This window comes from Acinonyx jubatus, chromosome D1 (assembly GCF_027475565.1).
Source record: "Acinonyx jubatus isolate Ajub_Pintada_27869175 chromosome D1, VMU_Ajub_asm_v1.0, whole genome shotgun sequence".
Classification (NCBI taxonomy): Eukaryota; Metazoa; Chordata; class Mammalia; order Carnivora; family Felidae; genus Acinonyx; species Acinonyx jubatus.
The window spans coordinates 71,434,014-71,455,052 of NC_069390.1; positions in this window are offsets into that span (position 1 = coordinate 71,434,014).

Sequence of the window (21,039 nt, forward strand, 5' to 3'; positions counted from 1 at the left end):
CATATCATTGTTTTCTTAAAAATAGGATGTTAACACTCATAACACATTATCAGGCATTAGGTCTCCATTAGTTGATTTCAATCAACTATAGACACAAATACATAATATAGAAACACTTTAATTATTGTAACTATATTGCTTACTGAGCATATATTTATAAAATTATGATCACATGTATTTTTATGAGAAAAGAAATTTGAGTAAAAGAATGTAATAATATAAATTGTGTGCATAAAAGAGCAAGCATCTATAAAATGAGTAGATTTAAGATAAAAAAGAACAAAGTATTAAAGCTCATGATGAAAAATCTTGGTAGAAAGTAATTTTGTCAAATTAAGAAAATGTGACCCTTCCCAAAGCAAAGCAGAAGCATACTAAAAAAATAAGTAACCTTTCCAAATAGGCACTTGGTAAACTTAAAAGAAAAAGAGAGAGATAAAAAGGAGTAAGGTTATGATGATACCATTCCAAATGGAATAAAATGAATAAAAGCACAGCAGTTTGTTTTAAGGTAACATTGCAACAACAATAAAAATGATGGAGTATAAATACCTAGTAATTGGTGTTAGTTTGTGGATAGCTCTTGTAGTAACTGGAGCTTTCTTCCATGTATATCCAAACAATTATGATTTATGGAGAAAATAGCTTCCCAGACATTTATATATTTGACAAGTATACAGAGCACTGAAGATGGTTAGGCAATGGTTTGGAAAGGAAGAAAAAAAAAACTATGATAAAAAAGTTGGACACAATCTCAGTTTATTCGAGGGACCGATATTCTCATTTGCTTCTTGAGATCCATGTGACATACTGAGCCAAGCTCGCTCCATGGCCAAGGAGTACATTCAATGAATTTGATCCCTGCTGATTTGCTATCCAGTCTTCAGATGGGTTAAACCAATGTAAGTTAGAAGCCGGAGGTTTGAGGCTGGAAGGATAGTAAACATGGAATATTCTCCCCTTGAGTACATTTGTTGGGCTTCAAGTTAACAGTGGCTACATTCTGCTATAAAATACCACACTGTTTCCCAGGTAGTCCTCCCCACCTCAGTTAAAAGTACAAACCTAGCAACTATGCCCTCCCTTGTCACTTCCAGTCTAGGAGAGGGAAAGGCTCTCACTGTATCAGGGTCTAGGGCATTTCCACATTCCTGTTTTCATTTCCTTTAACCCTACCCCAAACTTATTAACTCACCTTTGAATCTACCTTATGTCAGACTGACATTCTGTGACCTCACACAGATTTTCTCTAAGATGAAATATGGTCATGTGACTATGTGTGTACAAATAAACAATTTTTTTCACCTAATTTTCTTGTGCTTATCAGCCCTCATATAACCCAGGTTCTGTGCTTAAAAGCCGACTCCAGAATGAGTGGTCGTTTTAATTTTAACAAAGACAGCGTTGATTTTAGTAGACTAAAATTAAACACATTTCTGTCTTCTTGTAACTTATATAAAGGAAACATGTGAAATTTTGGTCTTGCATTCTTGTGATAAGAGTCGTACTAAAAGTCATATGGAATTAAGTATTTTAGAGACATTTATGTGCTTTGTGTTGTGTGTGCCTGTGTTTATTTGTAGAAATAAAGAGATATATACAAAAAACTAGGCACATCCAGATTTCATTATATAAAAAAATCACCTTAAGAACCTTAAATACCCACCTGGGTGGCTCAGTCATGATCTTGCAGTTTTTGAGTTTGATCCCTGCATCAGACTCTACGCTGACAGCATGGAGCCTCCTTCAGATTCTCTCTCGCCACCCCCCTCTCTCTCTCTCTGTCCATTCCCAACCTGTGCTCTCTCAAAATAAATAAACTTTTTTTTAAGAACCATAAATATCCTGTAAAATTTAATTTCCTACATAGGTCTACAGTATATCTGGAAAAATGTGAAAGAGAAAGAAAAAGTGAAGATTTCACTCTTTTCTCAAAATCATTCTTCTTTCTGGTATGTAATAAAAAAGATTGTATGAAAATCCTTCCTTCAAAAGCTTTCATGAATTATCAAATAGCTTAAAATTTAAACTATAGCTTTTTAAACTTTTTATCATATGCATTATTTCCAATTTGAGATAATAATATACAACCTGTTCTAAGGCCATTCCTGATTGTCCCATGTCAATTAAATGTTACAAATCACTAGCCTGCAAGTGTGTACAAAAGTTCTAGTTGATTAGGCAAGACAGATTAGTATGGAAAATACACAAGCAATTCAGACTTCAGGGTCTACAAACCTCATTCCACTACTGGCGTGAGATATTTTGCTTAACCATAATTCAGATTTTCCTACCCCATTTCTCAATGCAAATAAAAAGACACATTTATCCTGACATGTTTATAGTGGAAATTCTACAATATTTCTAATTTTGTCAATATCACTCTTAGGTCATCAAAGTGCATAAGGAGCTAGTTAGAATGTTGCATAAAACTTTTTGACATTGGATGACTCAAAATTTGACCAGAAGAGTAGTGGATAAATAATTAGATTTCTCCATGGGACTTTGCCAAATTACAGATGCTTATGTGCATATTTATTGACTATTTTCACACATGCTTACGTTCTTCAGGCTCTAAATTTTCATTCACACTCATGTCTTATTAGGCAGTGCCAACTTACAGAAGCATTTAAGACAATATAAATTAAATTTTAGCCCACCAAATTTTTGATTTATTGGACCTAGGTAATGTTAATTGTATTTCACAGAAAGTTGATAATTGCAACCATTCATTTATTTAGTAAATATTTAATTGTAAGGCAACACAGTGGGTAATACAGAGGGCTACTGTGAGTAGGAACAAATTGCACCTTGATCTTGTAGAAAAGCAAGTAACCAAATGACCTCACGTTGCACTATCTCAGTAAACCCAGGGAATGTTGTTTTCTTAGCAAATGCACATGACACTTTATGTGTATTTGAAAATTGGCTCTTGGGTGCCTGGGTAGCTCAGTCTGTTAGGCATCTGATTTTGGCTCAGGTCATGATCTTGCTGTTAGTGGGTTTGAGTCACACATCGGGCTCTGTGCTGACAGATCAGAACCTTGAGCCTGCTTCTAATTCTGTGTCTGTCTGTCTGTCTGTCTGTCTCTCTCTCTCTCTCTCTCCCCCTCCCCTGCTTGCTCTCTTGCTCTCTCAAAAATAAACATTAAAACATTTTAAAAAGAAAAGAAAATGTGTCCTTATCTCTCTGAGCTACTGATTCAAATTGTGATCAGTGGATTTCAGCCTAAAAAAAAGCAAGTTTGTACCATACTTCTGGACAGACCCAGATATTCACAGATACATTTTAGAAATCAGTATTTATAGAAATGAGTCATTTGTCATTCAAGGAAGAGAGCACTTTTGATCCTTTGGAGTGACCTTATGCCACTCTATTTGTCTCCAATAAGGCCTGAGACTTTAGGAGCACCCAGAGCTTCCTTCATGTGTCCCTGGTCTCTTCAGTCTACAATATTCAACTCCACCCTATGCCCGCCCCCCAACTTCTGTCTCCCTCCATCTTCCACACCATTTTATCTCCTACCTCAAACAGAAAATGCAACTAAATTCTCTTCCCTTTACTAATCCTCTTATACCCAAGCTTCTGTGCAAACACCCTTTCTTGCTTTCTTCCTTCTAGTCCTATGACTAAGGGACCTCTATTCTTTTTTAAGACTCAGGTAGGGAATTGTTGAATTAATCTCAATATCCTCGGACATGTGACATTAAAAAAATTTTTTTTAATGTGTACTATTTTTGAGAGAGAGAGAGAGAGACATAGACAGAGCATGAGTGGGAGAAGGGCAGAGAAAGGGAGACACAGAACCCCAGAATCTGAAGCAGGCTCCAGGCTCTGAGCTATCAGCACCAGAGCCCGACAGGGGCCTGGAACTCACGAACTGTGAGATTATGACCTGAGCTGAAGTCAGATGCTTAACCAGCCACCCAGGTGCCCCAGGCATGTGACATTTTAAATCGTTTCCTTCCCTGCGGGATTCTCTTCTTGTTTTCTCAACACTATTCCCACATAGTTTTACTCCCAGTTCTCTGATTGCTCTTTCTAATGAGAAAAGGGGGATCTTTACAGGCATGCCATTCTCCATTTAGATACTGTTTTAACTAAGCGTTCTCAGCTAGGTTCTTTTCAAGTCCCTGTCTGCTAAAATCAGATGCTGCCACACTTTTAATTCCTTTCAGTCCTTTTTGTTTTGAAACTCATATAATCAGCACCCTGTGCATTCAACAAGCAGGATACTAAAACCATCTATCTCTGTGTCTCAATTCCTTTACTAGCTTGCTAAATTAAGTTAAATCAAGTATACCTCAATAAACATAAGTATACAAATAAGAAACTTGGAAGTCAGTCCCCATAGCCAAAGGCTTAAGGCCTATCAAATCTGTATTTCTCATTTCTACATTTCTTTTTAATACTCCTCTATCTTCACCTTTCAACCATCCATTTGCAGGGCAGTGTATGTTCAAAAACTGTGCAAGACACAGTATTGCATTTTTCTGCTATCCTAGAGCCGGTTGTCGTTATGTCTCATTATTTCTGGCTTCCTATATCATAATCGCTATAAAAATGTCACTCCTGTAATTAATCCTTTGATACATCTTTGCGCCTACAAGTTAAAGTTCTAGCTCAAGTGCAAGATCCTTCTTGATTCATCTCCTCTTTATCGCTGTTGAATCCTCACTAGATTTTCTCCACATGTGCTCTGTTCTCTCAGGCCTTTCTAGCTGCCCATTCTGCTCCCTCTCTTTACAATTATTCCATCCCTCATTTATACCTCATTAAATTCTGCAACAGTTTCAAGGTTAGTCACTTCTCCCTTAGTCTTGGAAAAACTTTCCACATGCATCTGCCAACAACACATTAAACACCTGACTTTTATTAGAACACTTAGCATACAGTCTTGTATCACTTAATCTATCCTTTTTCACTGGACTGTGAATTTCCTCAAAAAAGGGAATGTGTCTGTCATCTCTGTGTCTCCAGTATCTAATTTCTCCAGGCATGCTGCTCTGTATGTTTTTCAGTGCAGAAATGAGAAAAGGTGATTGAAAGTATTTCTTATAGGAAACTTAGCTTAAAGCCACTTTAATTTCCCTACTTAGAACTGATTTTTATGCGTTATTCATTTTGGGGGTCCTCTACCAAATTTATCTATCTATGACCACTCAGGCTTTTAGAGAAAATACTATGGTAGGGGAAGATTTTTTCATTGGTAGAGCACTGAGTACTACCCAATTTAGCAAACGTATGCAACAAAGGAAACACTTAGTTGTAACACCAGCAATCAAAACAAACAAAACAAAAAAACATATCCCTGGTGGTTTGGCTCCAGTATTACATAGGATATTCTTAATATATATATAATATATATAACATATATATATAACATATATATAACATATATATATGTTATATGTATATATGTTATACATATAACATATACATATATGTTATACATATATGTTATATACGTAATATATGTATATATATAATACATATATTATATATATAATATATATATATATATATACAATTATGTGTTGTGTTGATTTTTGTGTTGATCACAACAAAGTTTAGTAAATCCAAGTAATAAAAAAGAACTGTGGAAACTAGCAGAATTCTCTTTTTTCCATCTAAAGAGTATTTTTTTTTGTTTTTTCTTCACAATTGGCTGCTGTTTGGTGGCGGAGAGGGGTTAATATTATGCTATTTTAACAAATTAAATAAAATATTAGAAAATAAGTAATTTTAAAGGGGCTTTCACAACCTGAAGAAATTGAAAGAAAAAAACCTCTAATTCAATCTAATATTTCCAATTTTTGCTATCTTGTTTCTATGGGATCACTAGCTTTAAGATAGTGATTACCTGCATTCAGGGTTATTGTTTATAACATTATTTGGCTATCATCCTCTGTCAATCCTCATAAAATTAAAAATACTCTAAAAAGTCACATTTGAATTACTTCAATATATATTTATTGAGGATGTATTATGCACCAGACTCTTCTAGTTTCTGAGAGCTAAAAAATATGTAATAAAAAAAGTCTATGCTTAAGGTGCTCTTGGATGCAAATCTGGGGGAAGGGAGCAGTTGGCCAAGAACCAGTAAGGAGAATACAGTGGGATTTCTATCATTATGGAACTAGCATAGGATTTTATCAGAGCCAAGATGGAGGAGCTAGTGAGATAAAGAAAGGAAACACAATTATCAAGGTAATTTAGGCTCTTAAACCACACTTTCAATTACAATGAACTGAAGCACTCCATAATTGGTTCATTCTCTATTGTGTTGCATACATAGCCCTAATTTTGAAGCATCATTATCCTTTCTTTTGGAGGCCAAATATGCAGATGCTAGTGTATGCCCCAGACTGTGACACTCCTTAGACCCCCACCCCCACCCTATGCCATTGCACAAAGCCAGGACGCACAGAAGGGTGGCAGCAGTGCTTTTCTTTCCCTCAGCCCAGATATTATGGCACATCAGCAAAGTGTGTACAAAATTGGCATCCAGGTGTTGAGAAAAAAAGAGAAACAAAATTACACTGAATGGGCAGGCTCAACTGAAATGGTGCTGTCCAGAAACCATTCTTGTTCCACCTGCCCTTGAGACTGTCTGGAAGGATCACAACAGAGCAGGGGCAAAGTACAAAGGAAAGTTAAAATAATGCTTTTTAAAAAGAAAAGATTTTTAAAATGCTAGCTCAATTAGCTAACTTGGATATAAAGGGAATATGGAGGATCTTTTAATTAGTATTATAAAAATACGATAACATTTTATAACACTGGAAAGATGGTGATATATATCATAACCATAGTATAATTTTTTTAAAAAATTATAATTTTTGTCCTCCTATTGTCTCCATACATTATACTCATCATGTAATTCCTGGATTGGTTATTTTGCCCTATAGTATTTGCCTGCTTCCCTTTCCTTCTTTTCTTCCTACTATAATCTCTCCTCCCTCCCATCCTCACCCTCCTTCTTCCTCCCTCCATTCTTTTTTCTCTCTAGTCACCCCCTCTGTTTTCACTCTTAACTTCTTTTTTTTAATTTTTTTTGTAATGTTTATTTATTTTTGAGAGAGAGACAGACAGAGTTCGAGTTGGGGAGGGGCAGAGAGAGAGGGAGACACAGAATCTGAAGCAGGCTCCAGGCTCTGAGCTGTCAGCACAGAGCCCAACGTGGGGCTCAAACCCACAACAGTGAGATTATGACCTGAGCCCAAGTCGGATGCTCAACTGACTGAGCCACCCAGGCTCCCCGACTCCTAGCTTGTTTTTAAGCCTACACAATCTGATATGCCTAGAAACAACAGTTGCAATCATAGTATAAGTACCATAGACTACTATCATTAAAGCTGCTTAACTTCTGGAGCCTCAATTTCCTCATCTGCAAAATGGGTACAGCTTGCTTCCTCAGCTAGCTCTTATGCTAATTACAGGAGATCACATCCTTAATATATTTGACATATAATAGATTCAGTCATTTAAACAATTGTCATTATATAGTTCTCAAGCTTTTTCCTTGCTTTGAATGTTTTTCCTTGAGATAAATTATTATAACAAAGGTTTTAAAATGGGTTAGTGCATTTTTTTAAAGCTTGTTTATTTATTTTGAGACAGAAGCAGCGTGAAAGAGGGAGAGACAGAGAGAGGGAGAGAAAGAATCCCAAGCAGGCTCCATGCTGTCAGTGAAGAGCCTGACACAGGGTTCGAACTGACAAACCATGAAATCATGACCTGAGCCCAAACCTAGAGTTGAATGGTTAACAGACTGAGCTACCCAGGTGACCCTGTTTAGTGCATTTTTAAGTATTGTCAAACTGCATTATAAAAGATCCATGTAAATTTGGTTTAACATTTTGATAAAGAATAGAAAAAAAACCAGTCCTATTTCATCCCTTACACTAAAATGCTAATTACACTATTTAAAGAGTAAATGAAATCAAAATGTCTTACAAGAAAACAAAGGCAGTAATTTGCATAGCTTTTAGTATAAAAGAAGCTTCTAAAACCACAGAAATACAGAAAGGAGAAAGCTTGTGATTTCACTGATTTTGCTACAATTAAAACAGCACCAACATCAAAAGAGAAGTCACTCTATATGGAAAACCCAAAAGATCCATCAAAAAACTGCTGGAATTGATCCATGAATTCAGCAAAGTCGCAGGATATAAAATCAATGCATCGAAATCAGTGGCATTCCTATACACCAACAATGAAGCAACAAAAAGAGAAATCAAGGAATCAATCCCATTTACAATAGCACCAAAACCCATAAAATACCTAGGAATAAATCTAACCAAAGAGGTGAAAATTCTATACACCGAAAACTATAGAAAGCTTATGAAAGAAGTCAAAGGAGATGCCAAAAAATGGAAAAATATTTCATGCTCATAGATACGAAGAAGAAATATTATTAAAATGTCAATACCGGGGCGCCTGGGTGGCGCAGTCGGTTGGGCGTCCGACTTCAGCCAGGTCACGATCTCGCGGTCCATGAGTTCGAGCCCCGCGTCAGGCTCTGGGCTGATGGCTCAGAGCCTGGAGCCTGTTACAGATTCTGTGTCTCCCTCTCTCTCTGCTCCTCCCCCGTTCATGCTCTGTCTCTCTCTGTCCCAAAAATAAATAAACGTTGGAAAAAAAAATTTTTTTTAAAATGTCAATACTACCCAAGGCAATCTACATATTCAATGCAATCCCTATCAAAGTAACACAAGCATTTTTCACAGAGCTAGAGCAAACAATCCTAAAATGCGTATGGAACTAGAAAAGACCCTGAAGAGCCAAAGCAATCTTGAAAAAGAAAACCAAAGTAGGAGGCATCACAATCCCAGACTTCAAGCTACATTACAAAGCTGTAATTATCAAGACAGTATGGTACTAGCACAAAAACAGACACTCAGATCAATTGAACAGAATAGAGAACCCAGAAATGGACCCACAAACATATGACCAACTAACCTTTGACAAAGCAGGAAAGAATATCCAATAGAATAAAGACAGTCTTTTCAGCAAGTGGTGCTGGAAAAACTGGACAGCGACATGCATAAAAATGAACCTGGACCAGTTTCTTACATCATACACAACAATAAACTCAACATGGATGAAAGACCTAAATGTAAGACAGGAAGCCATCAAAATCCTTGAGGAGAAAGCAGACAAAAACCTCTTTGATCTTGGCTGCAACAACTTCTTACTCAACACATCTCAACAGAGGCAAGGGAAACAAAAGCAAAAATGAACCTTTGGGACCTCATCATCATAAAAAGCTTCTGGACAGTGAAGGAAACATTCAGCCAAACTAAAAGGCCACCAATGGAATGGGAGAAGATATTTGCAAATGATATATAAGATAAAGGGTTAGTATCCAAAAATCTATAAAGAACTTACCAAATTCAACACCCCCCCCCAAAAAAAACAAAAAGAAAAAAAACCCCAAATAATCCAGTGGAGAAATAGGCAAAAGTCATGAATACACACTTCTTCAAAGACGACATCCAGATGGCTAACAGACACATGAAAAAATGCTCAGCATCACTCATCGTCAGGGAAATACAAATCAAAACCACAATGAGATATCACCTCACACCTGTCAGAATGGCTAACATTGACAACTCAGGGAACAACACGTTGGCGATGATGCGGAGACAGAGGATCTCTTTTGCACTGCTGGTGGGAATGGAAACTGGTGCAGCCCCTCTCGAAAACAGTATGGAGGTTCTTCAAAAAATTAAAAACAGTAATACCCTACGACCCAGCAATTGCACTCCTAGGTATTTATCCAAAGAATACAGGTATGCTGTTTTGAAGGGGCACATGCACCCCAATGTTTATAGCATCACCATCAACAATAGCCAAAGTATGGAAAGAGCCCAAATGTCCATCGATGGACGAATGGATAAAGATGATGTGGTATGTATATATGTATGTATGCGCACACACACACAATGGAGTATTACTTGGCAATCAAAAAGAATGAAATCTTGCCATTTGTAACTACATGGGTGGAACTAGAGAGTATTATGCTAAGCAGAATTAGACAAAGACAAAAATCGTATGACTTCACTCATATGAGGACTTTAAGATATAAAACAGATGAACATAAGGGAAGGGAAGCAAAAATAATATAAAAACATGGAGGGGGACAAAACATAAGCGACTCTTAAATATGGAGAACAAACAGAGCGTTGCTGGAGGGGTTGTGGGAGGGGGGGTGGGCTAAATGGATAAGGGACATTAAGGAATCTACTCCTGAAATCATTGTTGCACTATATGCTAATTGGGATATAATATAAAATAAAAAAATAAATTAAATTAAAAACCAAAAGGAGAAGTCACAAATCAAAATTTAAAAAAAACTAACAAATCTGGGATAACACTGGTAAATATTTTATTGGAAAAGAAAATTCTTGCCCTAATATACAGACTTCTTACAAGTCAACAATTATGGATAGAAAAACATAAAAGGGACACGAAAAAGACATCCACAAATGCAGTACCATTGCTAATAATCATTTTTAAGCATACTTAATCTTACTAGCTATAAAATAATTACAACTTAAAATATTATATCATTTTCCACATCATATGGCAATTATGTGAATTCTATGTATCCTTATGATAGAATAGAATAAATTCATTAAATTGATTTGGCAGACTAATATTTAATCACAAAGACAAAATACATGAGAATATTGTTAAATACAAAAAAATAAGTTATACTACATCCAAAATTTAAATATATAATATGCATAAGCATATGTATATATATATATACCCACATCATTAATATTAGCCTATATGTATATGTTGTTTATATACATACATAAATCTACATATAAATGTGTATGTATGTATATATACTGTATGTACATAGATGTATGTAACACACATATATTTCTATATATATATAATATGTATTTACATATAAACATGCATATTTGTTTGGGGGGAAGTGTCAGAAATGGTATTTATCCCTGAAATTAATTGATGATATTTGGATATTTGTAATATGGCTTAAATTTTATGTTAGTTTTTGGTTTCTTCATATATTCTAGATTGCCATCAACAGACATACCTTTTATATTAAGAAAAGTAATACAACTATCTTTAAAATAAATGTTTCATTGAAATTAGCAATGAATGAATGTTTTATTGTGGTTGCACTAATATGATGTGCCTATTAAAGAAGTTTTTTCTCATATTGGTAAAATTAGATAAAAGAAATAATTTATAATGCATTTATTTGATTATTAATGTGGTAGAACTTTTTTACATGTGGTTAATTGCATTTCTTTTCTGTAACATGAGTGTTAAACTCTTTTTTTCCTTACAGGTACTTCACATTAAAAAATATTGCAAATATGATAGTTACTAATCTTTATCCTATTGGTTACTTGCAGTTTTCTAGCTTTTTGTAATGTTTAATTTTATAATTTTTTTTTTAATTTATATATTTTTTTAGCTGTGGTATTATCAAACCTGAAATCATTTTTAGCTCTATACTTTAAGACCTGAATTACTCATTAATATTATCTGGTAAAGCATATAGATTTCATAACACAATACCTTCAGTACATTTGTGGTGATTTTATGCAGCAACCTATCAATTTATCCAGGATCAACAACAAAGCAAAGAGAGCTGGAATCCCACTGAAATGTAGCCTTTTGTACACGTAGGATTTTGTACACATGGATTGAGCTATGCAGATCTCCTGTTCCTGTTCAGATGTCATTTCATCTTTTTTTTTTCTTTAATTTATTCCAAAATCTCAGACAATCTCTAGAAAAATCATTATGATGTTTAAAAAAATGACTACAAGGTCTAAAACTTTATTTGGATCATATAACAATGTGCTAACAAGTTGAAAACTGAGCTAAGTAATTACAGATATACAAATGCTAACCCCTGAGTTTGGTTTTCTTCTTTTCACTACTTTGACCTGTTATTGGAGTCTCAAAAAAAAAAAAATCAAGTTGTGTTCTATAGAAACAAACATTGATGCATCACAATTTGTAGAAGAGAGCAGTGACAAGTTTTCTGTTGCTAGAGTGAAGAAAGGGGTGTCAAGAGGTCAAGGTAAGTGGTAAAATTAAGCTGGGTGCTGAGGATCCTTTCAGAACAGTTAAAAGAGTTGTAGCTTTATCCTAGAGGTAACATGTGCAAGAGTTTCAGGCAAAGGTGTTACAAAGTAAGTTCTTTTATTTAGAACCTTCTAAATGGCAGGCATGGCAATGGGTACTGGAGATGCACAGACTGAATAAATTCAACCTGCCTTCACTAACAAGAAACACAAATAATGATGGGGGAAAATGGGTTTTGGATCACAAATGTGGCACTCTAACTAGCTTACTCAAGGAGATGAACATCACTGAGGTAGTCACTAAGTATAAACGATAGGTAATTAATCATTGAAAGCCTTTTTTTTTTTTAACACACAGAATTTTTTTTGTTGTTAAAGTAAATTCTACACCCAACATGGGCTTCAAACTCACAATCCTGAGATCAAGAGTCACATGCTCTACCAACTGAGCCAGACAGGGGCCCCAAAAGCCTTTTTTAAACAAGGATACTTCTTATAAAGACAGGTCCTTTTCTCATTGAATACAAGTATGTATTGTTCAAGTTAAATATGGTAACACATGTAAAATAGCCTAGAACACTAGCATAGGTCTCAAAAAATTAAATCTTTGTACTTATAAGTATTGGACCCAAATGTCATTCCCAGTTTGTTCTTTCTTAAATATTAACAAGTCTTGATTAGGATCAGGCCTCATAATCTGAACAGTACACAGGAGAAACACTTTCCTCAGTGGACACTGAAAGCTAGTGTTTTCCTTTATTTCCTTCTCAAATTTCACTATTTAAATGTATCTCTCACATTACTGAAACTCTCCACATCTGACACCAAAAGCACCCAGATGGAGGTGCATCCCCAATCAAAACTGAATATATTCTTGTTTTCTGCACACGGTCTTTCATTAATTTATTCAGTTTTTTTGTAAGAATGAGGCATACATTGTATTTTATCGATGTGACCTAAAAGCAAAATGCACCTTAAATCAAAGAAGAGAGTCCTTTTCAAAAGACAAGTTCTTTTTCTTGTCTAAAATGTTAAGATTTTGTGGTCACAGTCAGACTTGAAGGGAAGTCTCTGAAACTACTCCGTATAGAAGTCAATAATAGAGAAGTTTATGGGACTCCTGGGTGGCTCAGTTGGTTGAGTGCCCAACTTTGGCTCAGGTCATGATCCTGCAGATCACGAGTTCAAGCCCTGCATCAGGTTCTGTGCTGACAGCTCAGAACCTGAAGCCTGCTTCGGATTCTGTGTCTCCGTCTCTCTCTGCCCTCCCCTGCTCGTGCTCTCTCTCAAAAATAAAGACATTTTTAAAAAATAATTAAAAAAGAGAAGTTTGATTTATAGAAAAAAGAGGGTCCGTTTCAAATGATTACATTGTGACACTCCTAATGACATGGACTGGAAACTGCTCTTCTAAAATATGTATTTTACATTTGACGTAGAAGGTCATAATTTACAAAGTTTACATATATTTACATCAATTTAACATTACAGTATCCTATGGAGTATGTTAGACAAGTATTAACATTGTTTTGTAAATCACTGAACTAACATCAGTAATCAGCACCATCAGGTACCAGGGAGGCTGTTCAGCAGTTACAACCTTGGGCACTGGAGTGCAACAGACCCAGGTTTAAATTCTGACAGTATTACTGGATGTGTGAGTACTGACTAACTGTAAATTGAATACTGGATAGAGTTTCTTGGGCTATTCTGAGGAGCATTCTGGAGTGTAATACTCTGTGAGATTCTCTGAATACTCTTTCTCCTTGCTTGTTCATTGGATAGTTTAGACAGAGGACTTAGAGAAGGTCCTAGGGCATGACAAGAACCCCCTAGAGAGAGGCAGCCTGCACCCTTCAGTCACCGCTTGGAAGGAGACCTGCCTCACAGCTTCTTGGCCTGTGATAGGAGAGAGAAAGGAACTTCTATTATGCTAAACTCCTAATAATTTAGGATTGTATTCTATAACTGCTCATGTTAATTATCCTCTTCACATACAGATACCTACTTATATGGTTTCTTTTGTCTAGTTTCCTCTTCCTTTATGGATCCCTGATATTGAGCCTCAGTTTCTAACAATGGCGAAGTAATCAAATTTTCCCCTCTTTCTTCATTGCACCCATTTGATCTCACTGATGTTTTCTCACTTACTTTATACTGTATCTGGTTGTCTGTAAATTTCATTCTTTATGTCAGTAATAATGGTTCCATTTTGGTGTTCAGCTTAATGTACTTTTGTTCTTCTAACCCATAGCCAGATATACTCCAACTGCTCTGAGTTTTATCAGATGGTGAGAATCATCACTGTGAGTGTTCAGAGCAAGTAAAGCCATTAACATCCAGAGGAGGACAGATAAACTCCCATGGTCTTAAAGCTCTTTCATTCCATAGCACTGTACTTTAGAAAAAAAAATGCCCCAAGTTCTCAGGAATTTGAATTATCTATGACTGTTGATATTCTCAAAACACATAAATTTCCCTATCTGGGATTGTTTATTGTCCTCAGTAAGTTCATCACTTGTTTGGGGGGATTACCTTTGTGGCACTTTCTAGGTAGAAAACCTCATTACTGTAGTGCGTTACACTATAGAATAGTACTAAATAAGGACATCAACTTTGGGGCCATTAACACCTGAATTCTAATCCTATCAGGTACTTAATACATCTGAGAAAACTCCTCAGTTATGATCTTGTTTTCTTCTTTAGGGAGATCACTGCTGGGAAGATTTCTTAAATATACACACCATGCCATTGATTCTGCCCAGCAAAGGCTTCTGAACCTTCACCCTCAGGTACTTCTGATTGCATTCTAAATATGAATTGAAGAGATGTGACAGCCTAGGAAATCTATACAGACTCAGATATAACTATCTCCACAGAAAAATATCCTAGATTCCCACTGTGACCTAGGATTTACTTGAGACATTCAGATACAATTCGTATTATTCTTCAAATAGGTAAATCCGAGATGCCTGTAGTGCACTCTCTCTCTATATATATATTTTTTGCCTCAGTTACCATATTATAGTTGGATAACAGCATCTTCTAAAGATTTGACATATAACCCACAAGTCAGATCTGAGAGGACTTAGAATCTCTTGTCTCATGGCAAGCCTACCATGGACTAACTCTGATATATTGTAGATATTTGGATATGATCTGGATGGCTGAATGAGAACAGGATAGCTGTCAACAAATTATAGTCAGGTACATATGAAATGCCTGCCTTCTATCCAGAAGAGGGTAATGTTGTGATGGATGTGATGATAAGACAATTTTGAATAAGATGGAGAAAATGATGCTTATACAGAGGGAGGAAATGGATGATTACTGCTAAATTGTATTGATGCCCTATAGGGGGAAAATGATAACCAAATGCTGATAATGGCTAAGTAGTAACTAGAGAGTTATGTGGTAAATTATAAAGAAGCCCTCATCAACTATAGTGGAGGATGGATTCAGTTGAGTGGTAGACTGAAAACCTAACTGCCAGGAGTCACAAAGCAGCAAAACCATTTGAATGTTCAGTCAAGGCAGGTCTATTATGCAAAGATGAGGGCCCTGGTAGGAAAAGCTATGATCCTCACAACTCAGAAAAGGACATATGGTGGATGCCTCTACAACCATATATAGATGTTACAACCATCTACCCTCATCCAGACCTGCTGTGCTTGTGGTAGTAGCCAACATTTCTCTCGGAAGGGTCAGACAGTTTGTTGAACTGGAATATATTTCAGAATCATTTTTTTCATAAGGTAGTATGTGGCCTATTTAGGGCCATGTCCCTTCACCTTTCCTAGCTCCCAGACTAAAAATTAGGGTTAAATCCTAGTATAACTCAGTTCTGCCTGCACTGATTCCGATAATTGAGGAAAAAGGCTAGATATGTAAATAATTTTACGAAATTATTGCATTATACCTAAAAGAACTAGAAAAAGAAGAATAAAACCAAAAGTTAGAAGGAAGGAAGGAAATAATAGAGATCAAAAGGAAAAAAAAGATGAAATACAGACTAAAAATAATCATAGAAAAGACCAATGAAACTAAGAGCTGGTACTTTGAAAATATAAAATTGATAAACCTTTAGCCAGACTTATCAAGAAAAAAAGAGAGGACTCAAAATCAGAAATGAAAGAAAAGTTACAACCAACACCACAAAAATATAAAGTATTTTGAGACTACTTTAAAAATTATATGCCAACAAATTAGATAATCTATAACAAATGGATAAATTTCTAGGATCATACAGTCTTCCAAAACTAAATCAGGGAGAAATAGAAAATCTGAACAGACCAATTACTTGTAATGAAATTGATAATCAAAACTCCCAATAAACAAAAGCCCAGGACTAGATGTTATCACAGAAGAATTCTACTAAACATTTAAAGAAGGGTTAATACCAGTCTTTCTTAAACTATTACTGAAAACAGAATAGAAATAAATGCTTCCAAATTCATTCTATGAGCCAGCATTACCTTGATACCTACACCAGACAAAAACACTGAAAAAAAATACAGACCAATATCCCTGATGAATATGCAAAAATCCTCAAAAACATATTAGTAAACCACATTCAACAATACATTAAAAATATCATTCACCATGATTAGGTGGGATTTAGTTTAAGAATGCAAGGATGGTTCAACATCCCCAAATCAGTCAACATGATAGACTACACTAACAAAATGAAGGATAAAAACTCTTTGATCATATCAATAGATGCAGAAAAAGCATTTGACAAAGTTCAACCTACAGTCATGATAAAACTTCTCAACAAAGCATGTATAGAGGGGAAAATACCTTAACATAATAAAGGCCACATGTGAAAAACCCACAGCTAACATCATACTCAATGTTGAAAACCTGAAAGTTTTTCCTCTAGGATCAGGAACAAGAGAAGAATGTTTACTCTCACCACTTTTATTCATCATCATACTGGAAGTTATAGCCACAGTAATCAGACAAGCAAAAGAAATAAAAAGCATCCAAACTAAGGAAGAAGTAAAATTTTCACTATTTGTGGACTACATGAGACTATATATAGAAAACTCCAAAGACTCCATCAAAAAACTATGGGAATTAATCATCTCACTAAAGTTGCAAGATACAAAATATACACAAATATGTTATATTTCTATATGCTAATAACAAAATAGAAAAGAAAACAATCCCATTTATAATTACATCAAAAAGAATAAAATACATAGGAACAAACTAAACCAAAGAAATGTAGGACCTATACTCTCAAAGTCATTAAGTCATTGACGGAAGAAATTGAAGAAAACACAAATCAATGGAAATACATACCATGCTTGTGGATTCGAAGAAATGAAAATGTTAAAATGTCCCAACTGTCCAAAGCAATCTAGAGATTCAACGTAATCCCTATCAAACTGCCAATAGTATTTTTTCATAGAACTAGAGTAATCGTAAAATTTGTATGGAACCACAAGAGACCCCACATAGCCAAAGCAATCTTGAGAAAGAAGAACAAAGCTGAAGGTATCAAATCCCAAATTGTAAACTATACCATGAAACTACAGCAATCAAAACAGTATGATACTGACACAAAAATAGACACATAGATCAATGGAACTCAACAGAGGGCCCAGAAATAAACCCACACTCGTGACCAATTAATATATGGCAACAGATGTAAGAATATACAAAGGTAAAAGGACCATTTTTTCGATAAATGATGAGAAAGCTGGAGAGTTACATGCAAAAGAATAAAACTGGACTTTTTTACATACAAAAATTAACTGAAAATGAATTAAAGACTTGAATATAAGACTTGAAACCATAAAACTCCTACAACACAAGCAGTATTATTGATACTGTCTTTGCAATATTTTCCCAGAACTGTCTCCCTGAGCAAGTGAAACAAACAAACAAACAAACAAACAAAAAAAACCAATTGGGATTACATTAAACTAAAAAGCCTTGGCACAGTGAAGGAAATCATCAACAAAAAGAAAAGGCAGTCATCCAAATAGGAGAGAAGACATCTCCAAACGATATATCTATAAAGGAGTTAATATGGTTAATATCCAAAATATATAAAGAACTCATACAACTAAGCCTCAAAAATAATAATAATCCAATTGAAAATTGTTAGAGGATCTGAACAGACATTTATCCAAAGAAGACATACACATGAAAAGATGCTCAATATCACTAATCATCAGAGAAAAGCAAATCAAAACCACAATGAAATATCACCTCACACCAATCAAAATGGTATTTCTCTGTATTTATGAGAATAAACTGGAAGTTACCAGAGGGAGATGAGTGGTGGGATAGCAAAATAAACTAAGGGAATTAAGAGGTACAAACTTTAATTGATACAATAAAGAAGTCATGGGGATGAGAAGGACAGTTAGGAAATGCAATCAATATTGTAATATTTTTGCATGGTAAGAGATGGTAACTTGGTGAGCATTTTGTAACCTTTAAAAAAAAGCTAGTTTGCATGTACCAGTTGGAGCTAGGGGGAATATTTGCAGCATTGGATTTTTAGGATTCTTGATCAACAGGACTAGAGTTTAAGACCGGATACTAAAAACTTTATTGTGCAAGTGATACTTTCCTGAGGTATGGGACTTAACACACTAGCAATGACCTGAAATGACAGGGAAAATTCACTGTGTGTATAGCTCTCATAAGCCTGGGGAAAAAAAAAACCAAAAAACAAAACACAAAACAAACAAAAACACCCTATACTCAATATAGTAGAAATATCTAAGTTGTCCTGACACATGGTAGAGGAAGAAATAAAGAGGCTAAGGGAAGTAAACATGTTGGGAGATATACATGCTATAAAGCTAAAAGATCTGCTGGTGAGTTATCTTCCTTAAGAAGGCTCAGGATACCTATCACTGATCAAGGACATTAGGAATGCACTGGAGAAATAATGCCAATATTACTAAAAAATTCTGTGATGATTCTGCTCTGCAAATCAGAGCTGGCTGTGGAAGGCAGTCACATAGCCTTATCATAAACATACATGGAGATGATGAGGTCCTAAGATAATGGGCCAATGGGTCCCACTTTAACCACTAGATACCAGGAATCTTCATTGTCATAACAACTTACAAAAGAGTGGGGAAGGACATTTTATCTGTGGGCAGTTGAAATGGTTAATGTAGTATGTGTCCATAAAGGTAAAATAGAGAACAAGAATGCCATTCAATACCTGTTACTAAAAAAAAAAATCAAGAACAAAAGAAAGGATGCAGGAAGACATTTGTTTCCAGGGGGAAAGAAGGTTATTATCCCTTGCGCAGTTGTAAGACCTGAACTGATTTGCAGATCCAGAATCCACTGATTAAAAAGGGTACTGAGTCCCTTGGAAGAAAACCCTGCAGTACCAAAGGGAAAATACACTGTGAAGATTTCCCAGTCTTTCCCCATGGATACCTATGGCCAATCACTCAAGTGACTGTATCTGAGAAAATGGGGAATGACAAGACATTCTGACAACTGTCGAATATAGGAACTGAATTGAAACCCACAGCTGGAGACCCAAAGGACCATGATGGCCCCATTATAACTGGAGTGTACCAGATTCTGATAATTTTCAAATGGAATCTTGTTAAAATTTAGTTAACAGTAAGTACACTTTGTCCACAAACCCATCCAGTATGCCAGAGTGTGTATGTGTGTGTTTTTTTTCTTCCCGGAGACTCTGAGTGCATTGTTGGAATTCATTCATTTGATGGTTGGAGTAACTCTAATTTCATGTTTTCAGATGTCAGGTTTATGGATTAAGAACTATCATTATAAGGAATGACAAATGAAAAACTCTATATGTCTTTACTCAACATGCACAGACATCACATAGGCCAGAATGGCAGAGATTAATGCTACCATTAAAAGACCTAAAGAAATCATATTTGCTGGAGCCTGTAGTAAATCCATTTAACATGCCATCCTGGCTCTTGGAAACCAGATGGATCCTGGAGAAGGATCATAGACTATCACTGACTTAACCAAGTAGAAGCCCTGATCACAACTGTTTTGTTGTGTGTACTGTAATTTTTAGAGCAGATACCGCAGCCCAGGGTATGTGGCTATTAATTTAGTCAATATGCTATTTTCTATTACAATCAAAAAGATGTTCAGAAATGGTTTGCATTCACACAGAATGGAAAATATTCATTTATAGTTTTGTCTCAGGGCTATGTTTGTACCTCTACCCTGTTATATAATCTGAAGAGATCTGGATCTTTTCAATCTACTGTGTATGGGATCAAAGAAACCACACTTATCTATTACATTGACAACAGTGTGCAGATTGAAAAGAGAAATCAAGGTGGCTAGAACAATGGAAGACTTAGTAAGACTTATAGAGTGGGAGAGAAATCCTATCAAGATTCATGAACTGGCCATCAATTTTTATGGGTGCAGTGGTCACAATACCCTCTTCAAAGTAAAGACCAATTACTATATCTTGCATTCCTCATTAGGGAGAAATAACATGTTGTATGGTAGCTTCCTTTGTATTCTGGAGGCAATGCAATCCTAGGAATATTGGCACAGAAGGCTTCCAGCTTTGAGTGAAGCTTGGAGAAAGGCACTACAGTAGGTATGGGCACAATGCAATCAGCCCTTCTGGAGATATTATTCACAGAACCTAGAATGTTAGAAAGGTCAGTGGTAGATAGGGATGCAATATGGAACTCATAGAAAGTTCTAGAGGGTGGTGTAGTCACAATGTAGAATCCTGGGACTTCAGATAAGTCTATGCCCTCTGTAGCAGGGTGTTTTACAGTCTTCCATAAACAGATCTTGTGTTACCAGATCATAGCAAAGAAAGAACACTTGGCCATGGGACACCAGGGTGAGTAGGCACCAAGTGAGCTATCTCTGAATAGCTCAATTTTGTCATACTTGTCAAGTGATAAAATCAGATGTTCTCAGCAGTCCACAGTAAAACGGAGATGGTACATC